The sequence below is a fragment of the Trichosurus vulpecula genome, chromosome 3, assembly GCF_011100635.1.
Source record: "Trichosurus vulpecula isolate mTriVul1 chromosome 3, mTriVul1.pri, whole genome shotgun sequence".
Taxonomy (NCBI): Eukaryota; Metazoa; Chordata; class Mammalia; order Diprotodontia; family Phalangeridae; genus Trichosurus; species Trichosurus vulpecula.
Genome location: NC_050575.1, coordinates 348151439 through 348168237, shown reverse-complemented (window position 1 = coordinate 348168237; position 16799 = coordinate 348151439).

Genomic DNA, 16799 nt, shown 5'->3' with positions numbered 1-16799 from the left:
TCCAAGCACAGTACTAAACTATGGGGATTCAATTTAAGCAAGAAGAAAGACGGTATCAGTCTTCAATGAATTTACATTCAAATGGGAGAAAATAACATATAAAAAGGTGCTAATATGTTGGGGGGGGGAAGGCAGTTACCCACACAGGGGCATGGTGGAAAAATCTGGAGAGTCAAAAGCAGAGCCAAGAGAGGAATGAGAGATGGTAGGACTGGGCCCCTCACCAAAATAGAGGTCCCAAGAGAAACTCACTAATTTGAGAAGGGGATTATAGAAGTGTAAGGATGTTCCAAGTTGAGAAGGCCACAGGTACTGTGGAAAGTTCCGGGGTAAAAAGGCAACTGAGGCATCGATGGCAAAGTCTAGCTAGCTATATACATATATATATATGTATATATATATATGTGTGTATATATATATATATATATATATATATATATATATATATATAGAGAGAGAGAGAGAGAGAGAGAGAGAGAGAGAGAGAATATAGAGATAATCACACATGTTGTGCCCTAGGCTCTCTCTTCCATCCACCCTCTGATGAACAGGTCAAGACCTCAGAAAAAGGCTGCTGTTCCCCTCAGAGTTCTAGGAAGTAAGCCTTGAAGAGTTGGGGTTATCTTTCTCTAGTACTATTACTCATGAGCCCCTATCCAGTGTATTTCCTCCTAATTGTTGTTGTTGAGTTGTTTTTAGTCACCTCCAACTCTTCATGACCCCACTTGGGTTTTCTTGGTAAAGATACTGGAATGGCTTGCCATTTCCTTCTCCAGCTCCAGATGAGGAACTAAGGCAAACAGGGTTAAGTGACTTGCTCAGGGCTGCATAGCTAGTAAATGTCTGAGGCTAGATTTGAACTCATAAATATGGGTGTTCTTGACTCCAGGCATGGCACTCTATCCACTTCACCACCTAGCTACCCAATAGATGCCCAATCATCAAACCAGTGAATACTGCTCTAGTATAATTTTCTCTCCTCAATATCAATTATCCAGGTAACATAAATGAGCTTTTTACAAAGGTGTATTTAACTGAGAAAACATAGCAATACCCAAAGCACAGAAACTTCTGAAACTAGGATACCACTTTCTTTTACTAGTCCTGTCCCTGGAGAGAGTGGACTCAGACTTAAAGTTTTAACTGCCAGCGTTCTACTCACCAAGTTCAATTCTGGGTATTTGCATAGGTGATGAATTAATAACTACCTTTCTTGAAGGATATGGTGCTGTTGCGTCAGTTCACAGCTGAGCTTGGAGAAAACAGGTCCAGGGCTAGCCCCTCACCTGGTTCAGTTGCTCCAGATATGATTGATGAATTATGGATCATATTTGTAGGACCTCTGATGGCTTTTCTGCTCTTTCAAAGCTAACAAGATTGTAATCTTATTCATTCTTTCTCTGATATTCATTTCTCTAAGATCAGGAAAGGATAGATACACCAAAGACAGAAAAACAGAGGCAGACATGGGTTCATGGCCACATGGTGGCTTGGGTGCAAAGATCCAGAGGCAGACAGCAGCTCTTGTATTACTTACACAAAAGAAAAAGATTTAATGTCTTTGTATTTTCCTATAGACATTCAGTTTTAGCTAAGCAGTCAACTAAGAGACTTTTGCATCACCCTGCCATAAGACAAGAAAACAGCCACATACTCTAAAGTGGGGAAGTGGAAGGCTCTTCTCCATCATATACTTCCAGAAGAAGGCTCATCGAATCTCACATGGGCTGATAATAGAGAACAATGTACATGCTCCTAGGACTGGGCCCCACTGGCTAGTCTCCCCATTAAGCATTTATCTGTGATAGACAATACAGATGGACAGAACTAGGCCCAGAGTTGATTAGGAGGAAAGTGGGGTAGATTACTTTCAGGAAATCATAAAGTTCTTTTAATGATCCTAAGCTTCTCATGAAATCAGAGGCCCATCTTTTCAATACTGACATTTTCCTGGTGCATCATGGGAGTGGCTTGGAATATGATTGCTTCTAAAAAAGCACTAAATATGGGCATCATACAGAAGACAATGGAGAGGTGTGTTCTGGATATGGGCAGATTGCAACATATAAGCAACAAGGAACTCCCCAGGACAGGAGTAAAAGATGTCATCGAGGAATTATGTGGTAGGAAGAGAAGGAATAGTCTTATGACAAGAATGTCATATGGACATCCAGAATGCTCCTTTAGTGGCTTAATTATATATTCAAACTTTGCTTCAGAGAGCACAACTCTATTGGGCTGGCCATGTTTTTTGAATGTAAAACACATGCTTGCCAAAAAGACTATTTTATGAAGAACTCACACAGGGCAAGTGCTCACATAGTGGTCAGAAGAAGCAATACAAGGACACTCTCAAGGTCTCTCTCAAAAGCTTTAGAATTGATTGTGTGACATGGGAGACACTGGCACAGGACTGCTCACCATGGCATGCCCACATCAGAGAAGGTGCTGTGCTCTATGAGAAAAGCAGAATTGAAACAGCTCAAAAGAAACGCAGAATGCACAGATTCAGAGTATCCACTCCAAATGTTCACATGGACTATTTGTGCCTGAACTGTGGTAGAGCATTCTGAGCTCGTATTGGTCTGATCAACCACAGTCAGGCACATTGAAACTTGACTCTAGCATAGATAGTATTGTCATTTTGATCCTCTTCAATAATGAAGGACAACAACCAACCAACCAACCAACTACGTTGGAAGAAAGTGAGGAAAGCTTCTAGAATGGAAGAACATGAAAAAGAGTCACACAGAATGGGCGAGCATAGATGGATTTTGATCTACGTCATTAAAGGAATTCCAAAATCTATAAGACCACAGATCCATTTGAGTATTTGTATGTCTTCAGAATTTCATTCTTAAGAGATTCCCATACCACCTGGACTTAATTCTTTCTATAATTTTAGGCCACAGAATCCTATCTATTCCTTTAAAAATCTGCTTTCCCTAATTCTAAGGTGCACGTCAGACTACGCCTAGCTTTCTTTTTCTCTAACACAATATCTAAGATGTAGTGGTCGTTTCCATCATCCTCATTTCAGCAATCATGTTCCTCTTTGTCGGTCAGGATCTCATTTGGAAAAGTAGCCGCTCTTATTGTTTCCTTTTCAAGGATGAAATTAACATTAATAAAGGAATAGAGTCTATGCCTGTGATTTCATCGATAAAGAAATCTCCTTTTACCATTGTAGGTCAGCATGTTCTCTGCAACTTAGAGAATTGCTTAGGGCACTGAGAACTTGACTTGTCCTGGGTTACATAGCTAGTATTTTTCAGGGGCCACACTTGAACTCAGATCTTTCTGGCTCTGAGGAAGACTCTATATACTTCATAATGCTAACAGTCTATGACTGCACCATCCTCAAAACATATGATATTGTGCAATAATGCAGATAAACAAGCTATTTAAATTGTTCCTTACTTTTAAATTTTCTTTAAGGAACACTTTGTAATTGAATCCCTGTGAGTATTTTATGGATTTGTAGATTTTTCTCTAATTACTTTATACATTTTATAGCCTTTTAGAATGATATTTCTCTTTCTATTATTGTCTCTTGGATTTTGTTATTTTTGTATAAAATATTAGATTTTAGGGTTTATTTTGCTGCCTACAATTTTGCTGGAATCTTGAATAATGTCCTTATGGATTCCATGAAATTTTCTAAGTAAACCATGCTATCACCAGCAAAATGGGACAACACACAAACAGGTATATGCAAAGCAAGTTATATGTAAGATATATAGGAAATAATTAACTTTGGGGAGAGCAATTTCAGTGGAATGATAAGATTGGAAGCCAGACAGTAAGGGGTTAAGAAGAGAATGAGAGGAGAGAAAGTGGAGGCATCTATTGTAGAAGGCCTTTTTGAAGAGTTTAGCTATGAAGAGAAGCAAAGATATATGATAATATTTAGTAGGGATAGGAGGATCATATAAGGGTTTTTTCAGCATAGGAGAGACCTGGGCATGTTTGTAGGCAGGAGGAAATGAGCTAGTGAAGAAGGAGAGTTTGAAAATAAATGAATGAGTGGGGATGACAAAGGAGTCAGTCTATTGGAGGAGACAGGATGGAATGGGATCATTTGAACAAGCAGAGGAGTTAGCTTTGGTAAGGAACAAGGTTACTTCATCATGTGAGACTGGGATGAAGGAAAAGATAGTGGCAGAAGGCATATGAGTGATAGGTAGTGAGGAAGAAGAGAGAAGAGGGAGTTCACAGTGAACAGCCTCAATTTTTTTTCTGTAATATGTGGTGCAAGGTTCTCAGCTGAGAGGGTGGAGAGAGGGTAAGCCATAGGAGGTTTGAGGAGGGATGAAAACATGTGGAAGAAGTGCAATGGAGAGTGTGCTAGTGAGTTGATAAGGGAGGTATAATAGGACTGCCTGACAGCAATGGGGGCCTAGTTGAGGTTGTATAATATAAATCTGGAGTGGACCCAGTCAGAATGGTTGTAGGATTTTCTCCACTTTCCATCAGCACCATGTGTGTAGGAGTGAAAGTATGAATGGTGGGTGTGATCCAAGGCTGAGGCTTATCTGGGTGTAATTGGTAATATGATAAAGGAGCTAATGATTCAAGAGAGTAGTACAGTGTAGAGTTTACTTGTTTCGTCAAGAGGTCAGTATGGAGAGAACAGGAGTGAGTGACTAATGTAAGGGAGATGACCCAAGAGAGAATGGAGGGGCCAATGATTTGGGTGTCACAGCTAGGATGAAAAGTAGGATCATGTAAAGAAAAGCAGAGTACAAGAGATTATGATTGGATAAAAGAATTTCAGAATTCTTGAACATGGAGGTGTTACATTTGTAGGAGATGGGAAAGATCAAGGATACATCTTTGAGTGTGACTGAAGTTGGGTGGAAGAGTAGCTCATGGGAGGTGAGTAGATTGAGGAATTGAGTAGTCAGGGTGTCTGAGAGAGAGTTAATATGTATGTTGAAGTCCCCTAGTATGAAGACAGGAATTAAGGAGATGGGAAAATTGTAAGCCAGGTATTGAACTTATTGACAAAGAAAGTGGGATCATCTAGAGTTCTATAGACAGCAGCTACCATGATTTTGATTGATTGGTAGATATGAATAGCATGACCCTTAAAGGAGGAAGGGTTACTGAGTGATAGAGGGAGAGAACCTGGAAGTGACAGTGGGGAGTAAGGAGTGTTCCAAGTCCTCTGCCTCAACCAGTAAGCCAAGGAGTATAGGTGAAGGTGCAGACGATATTGAAAAGGACTCTTTCTCATAATAATAATAATAATAATAGTTTGGTGCCTACATATATAATTGAAGGAAATGATAAATTTCATTTAAAGGTTAGTGAAAATAAAGATGTAATTTTTCCCCATCCAAGTTCATGATCCTCCTGAAATCTATCCCATGCACTTCTACTCAACACAAAGTTATATCTATTAATTATATCCAAGTGTTCAGTAGTCCTTCTTTTTCCTTTCTCCTTTCATGTCCTATTTTTCTACTCTCCAACCTCCTTACACAAGTCAGGTTTCTCCTATGCCTTCCCCATTTCTTTTTCTTCTATTTTTACGTTGAAGTATTTCTTCCATTATTTAAGAAACACATTGTTTTCCTTATAATTTGGTGAGTTGAGAGGTATTCTTTGAGACGTTTTACCTTATCTGCTAGGAGGGAGGCCAGCATGCATTTTGACCATACATAGCAATTACTCAGCCATTGCAAAAAAACTCCATGCATTTCAAATAAGCCACTATCAACTTCTTTGCTCTCATACTTGCTAGAAGAGAATGGTGGGTGTGGCCTTCATCCTCTATAGTTCTTGCTAGTAGCTACTAACTGCCATAATAAGGTTTCAAACCCATTTCTTTTGATTTCAAATCCAAACAGTCTTTCCCCCCACTATAGCAATGCCAAGGCTCCTAATTCATTCTGCTATCCTCTTCTGTTTTATGGGTAAATTTATTTCATTCATAGTTATGATTGCTGACTGTGTATTTCCTCCCACCCTATTCTCTTCTATTTTTTTTTACCCTGTCTCCTCAAAAGTCTTTTTTACTTCTGAGTACTGCTTCCCTTAATCTTTCCTCCTTCTTACTACCCTTCCTCTTCTCCTAATCCCTTCCCCTCCTACTCTGTTGGGTAAGATGAATTTCTATAAGCAATTATGTGTGTATATATGCTCTTCTATCCTTGAACCAGTTCAAATGAGAGTGAGGTACAAGTATTTCCCATTCCTGCCTAATTCCCCCTCTTATTGTAAAAAAGTCTTCCTTGCATACCTCTTTTAAGTGAGATAATTTCCCCCAATTTTCCTCTCCCTTTCTCCTTACAGTGCAAGTCTCTTTCTCACTTTTCCATTATTCTTTTGAGATCATCCAAACATAATAAAGGCAAACCCATGTCCTCTAAGTAGATTTCTTCTAACTGCCCTAATGATGATAATGTTCTTAGGATAAACACACACACACACACACACACACACACAGAGACGATCATTTTCTCATGTAAGAACTAAATAGTTTAAACTTGTTATATCACTATGATCTCTCACTCATGTTTCCTTTTTTATATGTCTCTTGAGTCTTGTGTTTGAATGTCAGATTTTCTATTCAGCTCTAGTCTTTTCATTAGGAATGCTTGAAACTCTACTATTTCATTAAATATTCATTTCCCCCTTAATAAGATTACACTCTTTTTTGCTAGGTGGGATAATCTTGGTTGTAATCCTAAATCCTTTGCTTTCTGGAAAACCATATTTTAAACTCTATGCTCCTTTATAGTGGTAGCTACTAAATCTTGTATAACTCTGACTGTGACTCCATGGTATCTGAATTATTTCTTTGTGCCTTGTATTTTCTCCTTGGCTCAAGATTTTGCTATAATATTCCTGGGAGTTGTAGTAGCAATTAGATTTGAAGATCTTTCCTACCCATCAATAGGTCATGTGACCTGCTTACATCACAGGAAGCCTAAGTTACATGTGGTGGGAGGAGCTTCCTGACAGGAAAAGGAAGTTCTGTCACAGGAAATGCTGAAAGAGAAAGATGTTATGGCTGCTAATGGCCGCCCCCATGATTGTTAGAACTGAACAAGCTGTGACTTAGCTGTACTGTGAGTTTGTTTTGGGGAAGACCCCAGCAGGGGATTGGAAAGGTTTTGGGATGAAGAGGCTCCATGTTGTGATGTTCTGTATTGAATGTTTTGGGTTCCTTGCTGTTATGAGGAAGTGGACTGACTGGCTATGGGAGCTGAGCATTTGGTTAAGGGATATGGTTCTCTGGTGTCTGAACAAATGGTTTACTTCTTCTACCTTCTGTGTGGAGAGTCTTGTATACTTTGTCATACAGAACTACATAGGCATTTTGACAATGATCATCTATGTTGTTATTATTGCCTTACTGTTTCAGGAGTTTTCATTTGGGAATTTCTTTTAAGAGATGGCCAATGATTATTTAAATTTCCACTATGTCCTCTGGTTCTAAGATATCTGGGTAGTTTTCCTTTATATTTCTCAATGAAGAGGGAGTTCATAATGCACTCTCAATCTCCTCTGAGAATTTGCCTTTGTTCATCTCCTCTATTTCTGGTTTTCGTTTTCTATCCACTGACTCCTTGACTATTGCAAACATACCTAGATCACCTCAAACCTTAAAAAAAATCCTTTACTTGACCCTGTCATTCCCCTCATGCTACCATCCTACATCTCTCTTCCATTTCACTACTAAATTCAAAGAAAAAAAACCAACTACATCTGTTACCTCAAATTCTTCACCTTCCATTTACTTCTAAACCTCTTGCTATCTGGCTTCTAATCCCATTGGTCATATAAAATTTCTCTTTCTAAGGTTATTAATAATCCCCAGTTGCTAAATCCATTAGGTTTTTTCCTCAACTATCATCCTTTTTGATGTCTTTACAGCATTTGAAACTATTGGGCACTACCATCATCTGGACCAGGAGTTCTTAAACTGGTGTCAGCAAACTTTTGAAGATATTTTGATAATGACATTTCACTATAATTGGTTTCATTTGTACTTTTATGTATTTTGTTTCATGCATTTAAAAAAATTATTCTGAGGAGTCTGTAGGTTTCACCAGTCTGTTGCTAAAACATGTGTCTATGACACAATAAAGTTTAAGAATTTCTGATCTGGATTCTCCTTACTTAGGTTTTAGTGACATTAACTACTGCAGTTTGACTGTTTTCTCTCACTACTTTGCTAGATCATTATCTATGCCCCAGCTACTATGTGTGGGTATACTCTACAACTCTATTCTGTCTTCTCTTTTTACTCTTTCAGTGATCTCATCAGCTGCCGTGGATTAATTAGGTTAGTGACTCTCAGATCAACATATCCAGCCCTCAGCTCTCCTGAATTCCAGTCCTACATCTTCAACTGCTTTCTGGACACCTTTACTTTCTGATGTACCAGACTCAACACGTCTAAAACAGAATTAATTCCCCCCCCCCCCCAGCCCCATGCCTCTTCCTAATTCACTTTTTCTACTAGAGGCACCACTATCCTTCCAGTCACTCAGGCTTGAAATATGTCATAATTGATTCTTAACTCTCTATCACATCTCCTCAATCCAATCAAATGCCAAGTTCTGGTGATTCAAGTCCCAGGGCATCCCTTTTATCCTTCTCCTCCCTTGTCTCCATTTACAATACAATCACCTTAGTTTAGGTGATTTCCCCTGGGCTATTGCAATAGCCTCCTGGCTGAGTTCCATGTCTTTGCTTTCCAACTCCTTTCCATAGCTGCCAAGTTAATATTCATAAAGCACTGTTCTGTAAATGCCACTTCTGCCCAAGAAGCTTCACTTGCTTCTTCCAGAATCAAATGCTGTGCCTCCTTTGACATAATTTCCTGGTGGCCTCTGGCTGTGTTTATGTGGCTTCCTGGTCACCTAGTGGCATAAAAGGCCCCATTTAGGTGGAGTTAGGGACCTTCAGAATTGGTGGATGTCAGAAGACCATATGACCATGAAGACCATGCTCTGCTGAATAGATGGTTTTCCCTCCATTTGAGGCAAGCAGGGCTGTGTCTATAGATGCTAATGGGTACTATATCCTTGTTGCATGTAACTGCTATGTTAGGGCTAAGTGAACCTCCTTTTGTTAAGTGTTCAATGGTCTACTAGTGTTTCATTTTCCCCAAAACTGAACCTGAAATAACAAGGTCCTAGTATTAGTTCTCCCCCAATACATTGTGATGGATGAAGTGAATTCATAGGGTAGCTTATTCCTTTGTTCATCCCAATCACCCTGAGCCACTGGAAGACAAAATTACTCTGGAATAGAAGTATCAGGTACTGTGGCTTCTCCTTGAAGGCATAAAGGCATGAGGAAGTAAAAATACAAGCATGTTCTTCCTGATTGAAAATTACTACCCAGCTGTGGTCCCTGATCTTTTAGCCTAATATCCCTTGGAAAGATTTCAATGTCTAGTTCTTGTCAAGAGTGTGTCAATACCGACATTATTCTTCCACTGCTGTACCCACAATGACCTCCAATGGGAGAGCATCAAACTAAGTTCTCCACCACTCTTTCCAAGGTGAACTTCTTGGGGAATGATGAGTACTCATTCCCCCTACCCCCTTCTACCCAGGATGCTCTGTCAGGCCCTGAGAGGTTATGTGGTTTGTTTGAAAACACAAAGCAAATAAAGGATTAACACTTCTAAGGGCAGTGAGTTAAAGCTTGGGCTGGTTTCAGTTCTTTTCAGTTGTCAAACAAAGCATCAGTATATTTCTCTGGCACCATCAAAAAAGGGTGGGTATATTAGAGAAAGAAAGTGAAGGAAGGAGTCCAATAGTTTAGAAGTTCACATTTGGGAGCCTTGATCTCAACATACACACATACATACATACATACATATATACACACACATACACATATACATTCACACAGAATTCAGGGAAGGGAAGACTGGCAAGGGAAGGGAAGGAATGATAATAGATAAAAGATTGGGCAAGAAAAGGGAAGGATTGAGAAGGGGAAGGAGAGATAAGAGATAGGAAGAGGCAAGAAAAGGGAAGAAGGAGAGGCAATGAAAGGAAAAGGAAGGAAGAAGATAAGAGAAAACTGGGAGGGAGAGGGAAGAAATGAAAGCTTTTTTATTAGTAATTTTGGACAAGAAAATATACCTGAAAGACCCAGATTCTTTTACCCATCTCCCCTAAGTTGGGTACCAAGAGCTGGGTTCAAATAGACTACAGAATCCTGGTCCCCTGAGCATCCCCAGCTCACACCCAAGCAGGTCCTTCTAGCCTTCTGGAGGTCCCAGCCAAGGTGTTCACTGCAGCTTAGTGGGCATCAAAAGAGAATGGGGTTGAAAGGAGTAGAGAAGAGGACTGAATGGAAGCTGAGATGGCAGAGGAGGCTGAACAGATGAGGAGTGACAAGGGCATAGTGGGGGGTGCCAGTTTGGGTGACTTAGAATAAGGAAATATCACAGGAACTATAGAGGAATAAATTCAGGGACTGAGCATGCTTGCCTGGAAAGAGAAACAGAAGGGGCTTTTGGGTCTACAAAGAAGGTGAAGTCATTTGTGCCCTTTTTAAAAAAAGCTCTCCAGCCAGTATCATAATGGACAAGAGGGGCCTCAGAGAGTGATTTAGTCTATTCCTATCTCTTGGCAGGACTAACCCCTAAGAAACACAAAAAACGCTACCTGGCGTATGGGTGATGTTAGTTGCTCTCTAACTAATTAATACTACTTCTTTCTCTCCTCCCCCCTCCCCCCGCCATATGATGTAGTTATAGAAAGGGATTCTTTTATTAACTGTGAAGTTGTCCTTGGATCAATTGGAAGGGGCAATAGATTGGCCATATTTCTGATGGACCCTTCAAAGGCTGACCTCACCAGCTCTAAAGTCAGAGCAGGCTGGGAGCAGTTTCGTTCCATATGACCCATGAGTCTAAATGAGAAGACAGGTGCATATGTGATATGTGTACATGAGCAACTCTCTCCCTCCTTACCCCATCCCACATGACTCCTAGCTCCCACCAAATTCACTGTTCCTTCCAAACCAACCATGAAAGACTGTCCCTTTAAATTAAATCAAGGAAAACTCACTTAGGAAAGGGATGACAGCAAGTGGTCAGTTTTTCTAGTTAGTTTAATGCCTCCTTATCTGCTCCTTACTTTCTTTGACTAAACCAAGAAGAGGGTATCAATTAGTTAGAAACCAGCTATCTTCCTTTGCCCCAATGTGTGTATTTTGTTTTAACCTACATGTGAATACAATTCTCACCTCTGGGAATATTCTGTAATCTTAGAACTAGGGTGTTTTGTCATTACACAGTTAGAGCTAGAAGGGGGGGTCAAGTTAGATGGGGCCTCAGAAGCCATCTAGGTCCAGAGGTGCAGAGAGATCAAATCATTTACCCAAATTCATACAAGTAGTAGAGGATTGATCAATCCATTTTAAAAGCCTTATTAAGAGATTACTGTGTTCTAGGGACTGTACTAAACACTGGGGATACAAGGAAAAACAAAAAGAATCCTTACCCTCAAGGAATTCATATTCTAATGGGGGTAGGAGGTGAACATGTAAATGCATAGGTACATACAAGACATAAAGAGAGGATAGATGGGAAGTAATCCCAAAGGACGAGGCACTACCAACTAGGAAAGGCAGAACATAGAGCCTTGACAGCAGGCAGAGAAACCAAGAGGTAAAGGAGAAAATATTCCAGTATGGTGCACAACTAGTGCAAAAACATGAAGAAGGGAGATGAAGTTAGAGGAATGGTAGGTCAGTGTAGCATAAAGTGTGATGGGCAGTAAAGTATAAGAAGACCAGAAAGGTAGAAAGAGGTCAGGCATTAAATGTCAAAGGATGGGCTTTATATTTGATCCTGGAAATCAAAGGGAATCACTAGAGTTTGAGGAGTGGGTTCCAGAAGGGGGTTGCCATGGTTTGAACTCTACTTTAGAAAAATCACCTTGGCAGCTGAGGGCAGGATGGATTGGAGAGAAGAGTGCCTTGAGGAAGGAAGACTAAAAAGAAGACTATTATAATAGTCCAGACAAGAGGTAGTAAGGGCCTGAGTTAAGGCTGTGGCCTTATGAGAGGTATGACAAGAGATGCTGCAAAAGTTGTAGAGGTAGAAATGACAAGATTTTATTTTCTTTCATTAAATATTTCCCAATTACACATAAAAGAATTTTTAACAATCATTTTCTACAATTTTGAGTTCCAAATTCCCTCTGTCCCACCTCCTGGAGAAGGCAAGTACTTTGATTTTGGTTATAAGGTAAGGTCATGCTAAACAGTTTTCCATATTAGCTATGTTGCGAACAAACAAACAAAAAACCCAACCTCTCTCACATGCACACAAACAAAACAGACCAGTAAAAATAAAGAAAGTAAGAAAGAGTATGTTTCAATCTGTGTTCAGTTTTCTCTCCGGAGGTAGATAGCATTTATTCATCATATGTCCTTTGAAATTGTCTTGGATCATTGAATAACAAGATTTTCAATGAATTTGTCATATGGAGGATCATGTAGGTGTTACAGCGGGTGGAATGCTGGACCTGGAGTGAAGAAGACCTGAGTTCAAATCTGGCCTCAGACACTTACTAGCTGTGTGACCCTGGGCAAGTCACTTAACACTGTTTGCCTCACTTTCCTCTTCTATAAAATGAGCTGGAGAAGGAAATGACTGTGCCAAGTACTAAAGATACAAAGAAAACCAAAAATAATCCTTACCCTTAAGGAATTCATATTCTAATGGAGGTAGAAGGTGGACCTGTAAATGAGTAGGTACAGACAAGGTACATAGAGAGGATAGATGGGAGTATCTTTGACAAGAAAACCCCAAATGGGGTCATGAAGAGTCATGAAATGACTAGAGAACAACAAAAGTCATATGGAATGAGAATGAGGAGTTGAGCCCAACACAGAGCATCAAACCTTCAAGAAAAAGGATGTGGAAATCATTCCAACATATAAAAGATCTTGCTTCAAGAGCTGGCACGAGTTTGTGAGATGTGAACCCTAACTCCAAAGCCAATATTATTTCTGCTCCGCTATAAACTCGACATTTTCCAATCCTTACCTAATTCCCCCAGGCTGCAGAATAATAACAATTCATGTTACTCTATCACTTCAAGGCTCAGCAAGCTCTTTCCCAACATAAACCTGTCGGGGTGGGTAAGTTCAAGTTTTATAACCTCAATTTGACTGATGAAGAACCTGACATTTAGAAAAGTGAAATGACTTGCCCAAAGTCACCCAAGTACGTATCTGAGCCAGGATGCAAGGAAGTTATGGCTGTTGCTCGTACCACTAGGACTCTGCACCTGAAAACTCTTGGATGGGATCCATTGCTCATCCTACTCCATGCTGCCTCCGGGCTCAGATCTAGGTGGGGCTGTGTGGGTGTAGACAATCCTGTTTTCCTTGTTAAAACATAATGAAGTGCTATAAACCAGCCCTCTGTCATGACAGGGATGGATGGGAGTACTGATTAAAATGCAGCTGGTGGGGATACTGGCTAAGTTTTCTCTCCTTTATGGCCACACTTAGGAAAGCAAATAATTGGCCCTCTAATTATTTCTATAAAAGTGAGAAAAGTTTACTAGCTCATTAGCACCTTTATTTGCACTAGAAAATAATTAGCCACGCTTAATAGATTTCTAATGACTCCTAACAGAGGAGCACATGTTCAGGGAGTCTGCCACCCATTATTCATGTCTGAGTCACTGTGGACCCTTTCAAGACCCTTTTGCACAAATCCCGGATGCTTGCAAATTCATTAGCACTAAGAAGGTTTTTGGATTTCCTAAGCAGCTCCTCATCTCACTGCCCCATCTCCTGAAGTTAGAACTCCAGTGGGCAGACCTGTCTGCTTCATTCCTGGGGATGCTTTGAAGAAAAGAATACAAATCATCCCTTGAGTATTACTGATCACTGCCCTCCCTCACCAAGGATCTTGGATCTTGGGTCATCCTTCCTCTTCCTCCAATATGTAAAGAGGGAGAAGGAATATAATTTTATCTATTGAAGCAGTCACTGGGAGATTCCAATTTGTCATAGGACTAGCCCTCACTTTTAGGGGACCATAAGGTATTAGTTGGCTCCCTACCTCCGTATCACCCTGTCGATTTTAGAAAAGCTGCCAAATGATAGAAATTTACTCTCCTGGGGTCACAAGAACTGAGAGCCTAGAACCTTCTTCCTTGGAGAGGTCCTGAGAAGCAGGAAGAAGAGGGTCTCATCCTGATGAGATGGATCAGGAAACAGGACGATAAGATCCTTCCAGCCTAGGGAATGCATGGTCTGGGACTGCTGGACAGATGAGTGGCAAGCCTCAGGGTGATCCAAGTTGGGAAGCAGAAGGAATGGAGTCTTCATTTTCCCAGTAGATGGCACTGTGGGTTTATCTTCAGCTACAGTATTCATCTTCCCTCTGGCCCCTCTGGAGGCAGAGCTGATGTGTATGGCCAAACTTCCAGCTCTAAGTCTCCTCCCCTTTTAAGGGCCTCCCCCTTCTACTCATTCATCCCTAGGTTTGCCAGAGACTGACATTTCCCTTCCATACATCTCCCTCTCTTCCCCACTCCCCAAACACACACAACCAAATATACAATCCTTTGCCAGATTCCCATTCATTTTTATCTTCTATAGATTCAGCAATTTAAGAATAAAAATCAAAATTTAATAAGAAAAATCATAGTTTAAGGAGAATTCAATTTTCATTTTGTTCAATGAAGATTTATTAAGCATCATTTGTTATATATAAGGCCCTTTTTGGCCAGGAGTAGTGTGTGTGTACCAAAAGACTTTTCTTTAGGAATGAATTGAGAAATATACTCCTGTGCTCTTACAGGATTATGGCAGGCTAAGATACAGCAGGCACTAAATCATTCCTTTTGGAAATGTGGGATCTAACAGGTTATAAATCAACCAATTTTGTAACCATCCCAGAGTCAGATGGCTGCCATGTTGGGATCCAGCAACAGATAACAGGGAAGCAGCAGCTGAGGAGAAAGGTATATAGGTAAGGAGGGGGCTGTTTGTGCCTGCATGTACTCTGCCCAGCACCCAGAAGTATCTTTATTTCTAACCAGCTTCATAGTTCCCTGGAAGCAACCAAAACATCCTTTGGGATCAATTAGAAATATGTTTCCATACCACTATCATGGTGCCCTGCCTGGAGGAGGCACTCCGATAAGGACCTGGTGGTTCACTGAGTACCAAAAATACCAAATGTGAACAGCTGCCACAGAACTGTCAGATTGGAGTGAAAGATCAGCTGTGCTTCAGGGAAGAGTTAGACCTAGAATGAGGAACCTGCAGCCTCAAGGCAACACGTGGCCCTCTAGGTCCTCACGTGTAGCCTTTAACCTTAACTGAATCCAAACTTCATAAAACAAATCCCCTTAATAAAAGGATTTGTTCCATAAAACTTGGACTCAGTCAAAAGGCTACACCCAAGGACTTAGAAGGCCACATGTTGCTTAACTGTTAGACTATGTGACCTCTCAACCTACTCTCTCTCCCTTCATCTCTTTTAAACTCTAAGGTGCTGTGGCCTTCTATTGGACGATTCTAATAATAGTAATAGCTAGCATTTATCTTGTGCTTTAAAGTTTACAAGGCATTGTCCATATTTTGTCTCATTTGATCATCACAAAACCACTTGAGTAGGTGATATTAGCCTTTTTTACAGATGAAGTATGGAGAGATGCTAATAAGTGTCAGAAGCAGGATTTGAACTCAGGTCTTCCTGACCTTAAGTCTAGCACTTCATCCATCCATCTAAATACAAGTATTTGCTTTATAATAGGGAGATGGTCATGGTGGGAGATTGGGGTGATTCAAACCGAATTAGAATTTGGGGGCAGAGATTATGTCTTATCTAATCTTTATATATTTAAACTTACTAGCTGTGTGACTCTAGACAAGTTATTTAACCTCTGTTTGCCTTAATCCACTAGAGAAGGAAATGGCAAACCACTCTAGTATCTTCACCAAGAAAACCCCATGGACAACATTGGCATGCTATGGTACACGGGTCACAAAGAATGAGACATGGCTGAACAAGTGAACACCAATGACAAGCTTTACATCTCCCTCAGTGGCTAACACAGGGCCCAATATATAGTAGTCACTTCATAAATGTTTTATGAATAAATGGTTGATTGAATGAATGAATGAACTCAGGTGGCCATCAGCTTCAAAGAGCTATGGAATCACACCCATCACACAGGGTTGTGAATATCAAATGAGACAACTGTAAAGCAGTAAGTTGAACAGTTCAGAGCTGGTGTGCACTGGTGTGGGGTGCTTACTCACCTAGACTTCCTTACATCAGTATAATCATGGGTCTGATCCCCCAATAGGAAATTTCCCTTTCACTTTTCTGCCTATTCCTCCTTTAATCTTCCAGTGTCTTCCAGTGGTTGAGAGGCAATGTGATTGATGCAGTGGATGGAAGGCTGGATTTGTAGTCAGGAAATCCTGGTTTTGAATTCTGCTTCAGATATGTACTGTGGGCAATACACTTAGCCTCTCTTAGCCTCCATTTCTTTATTTGAAAATGGGTATGAAAATTATAGCATCCATATCACAGGGATATCATGATAATTAGATGAAATAATTTGTGTAAATTTTGTTGCAAATCTTAAAATGGTATATAAATGTTAGCAATCACTAATTTGTCCCCATCTATTTCTCATTTCATTTGCTACTAGAACTATCATCTGGAGATTTCACCTGGTTCATCCCCTTATTCTGGCCATCTTTTTCAAAAGTGCTGAAGTAAGTACTGGGGGCTTCCAGTTAGCTCCAAACTAAGGGACTTGGGATGTCCA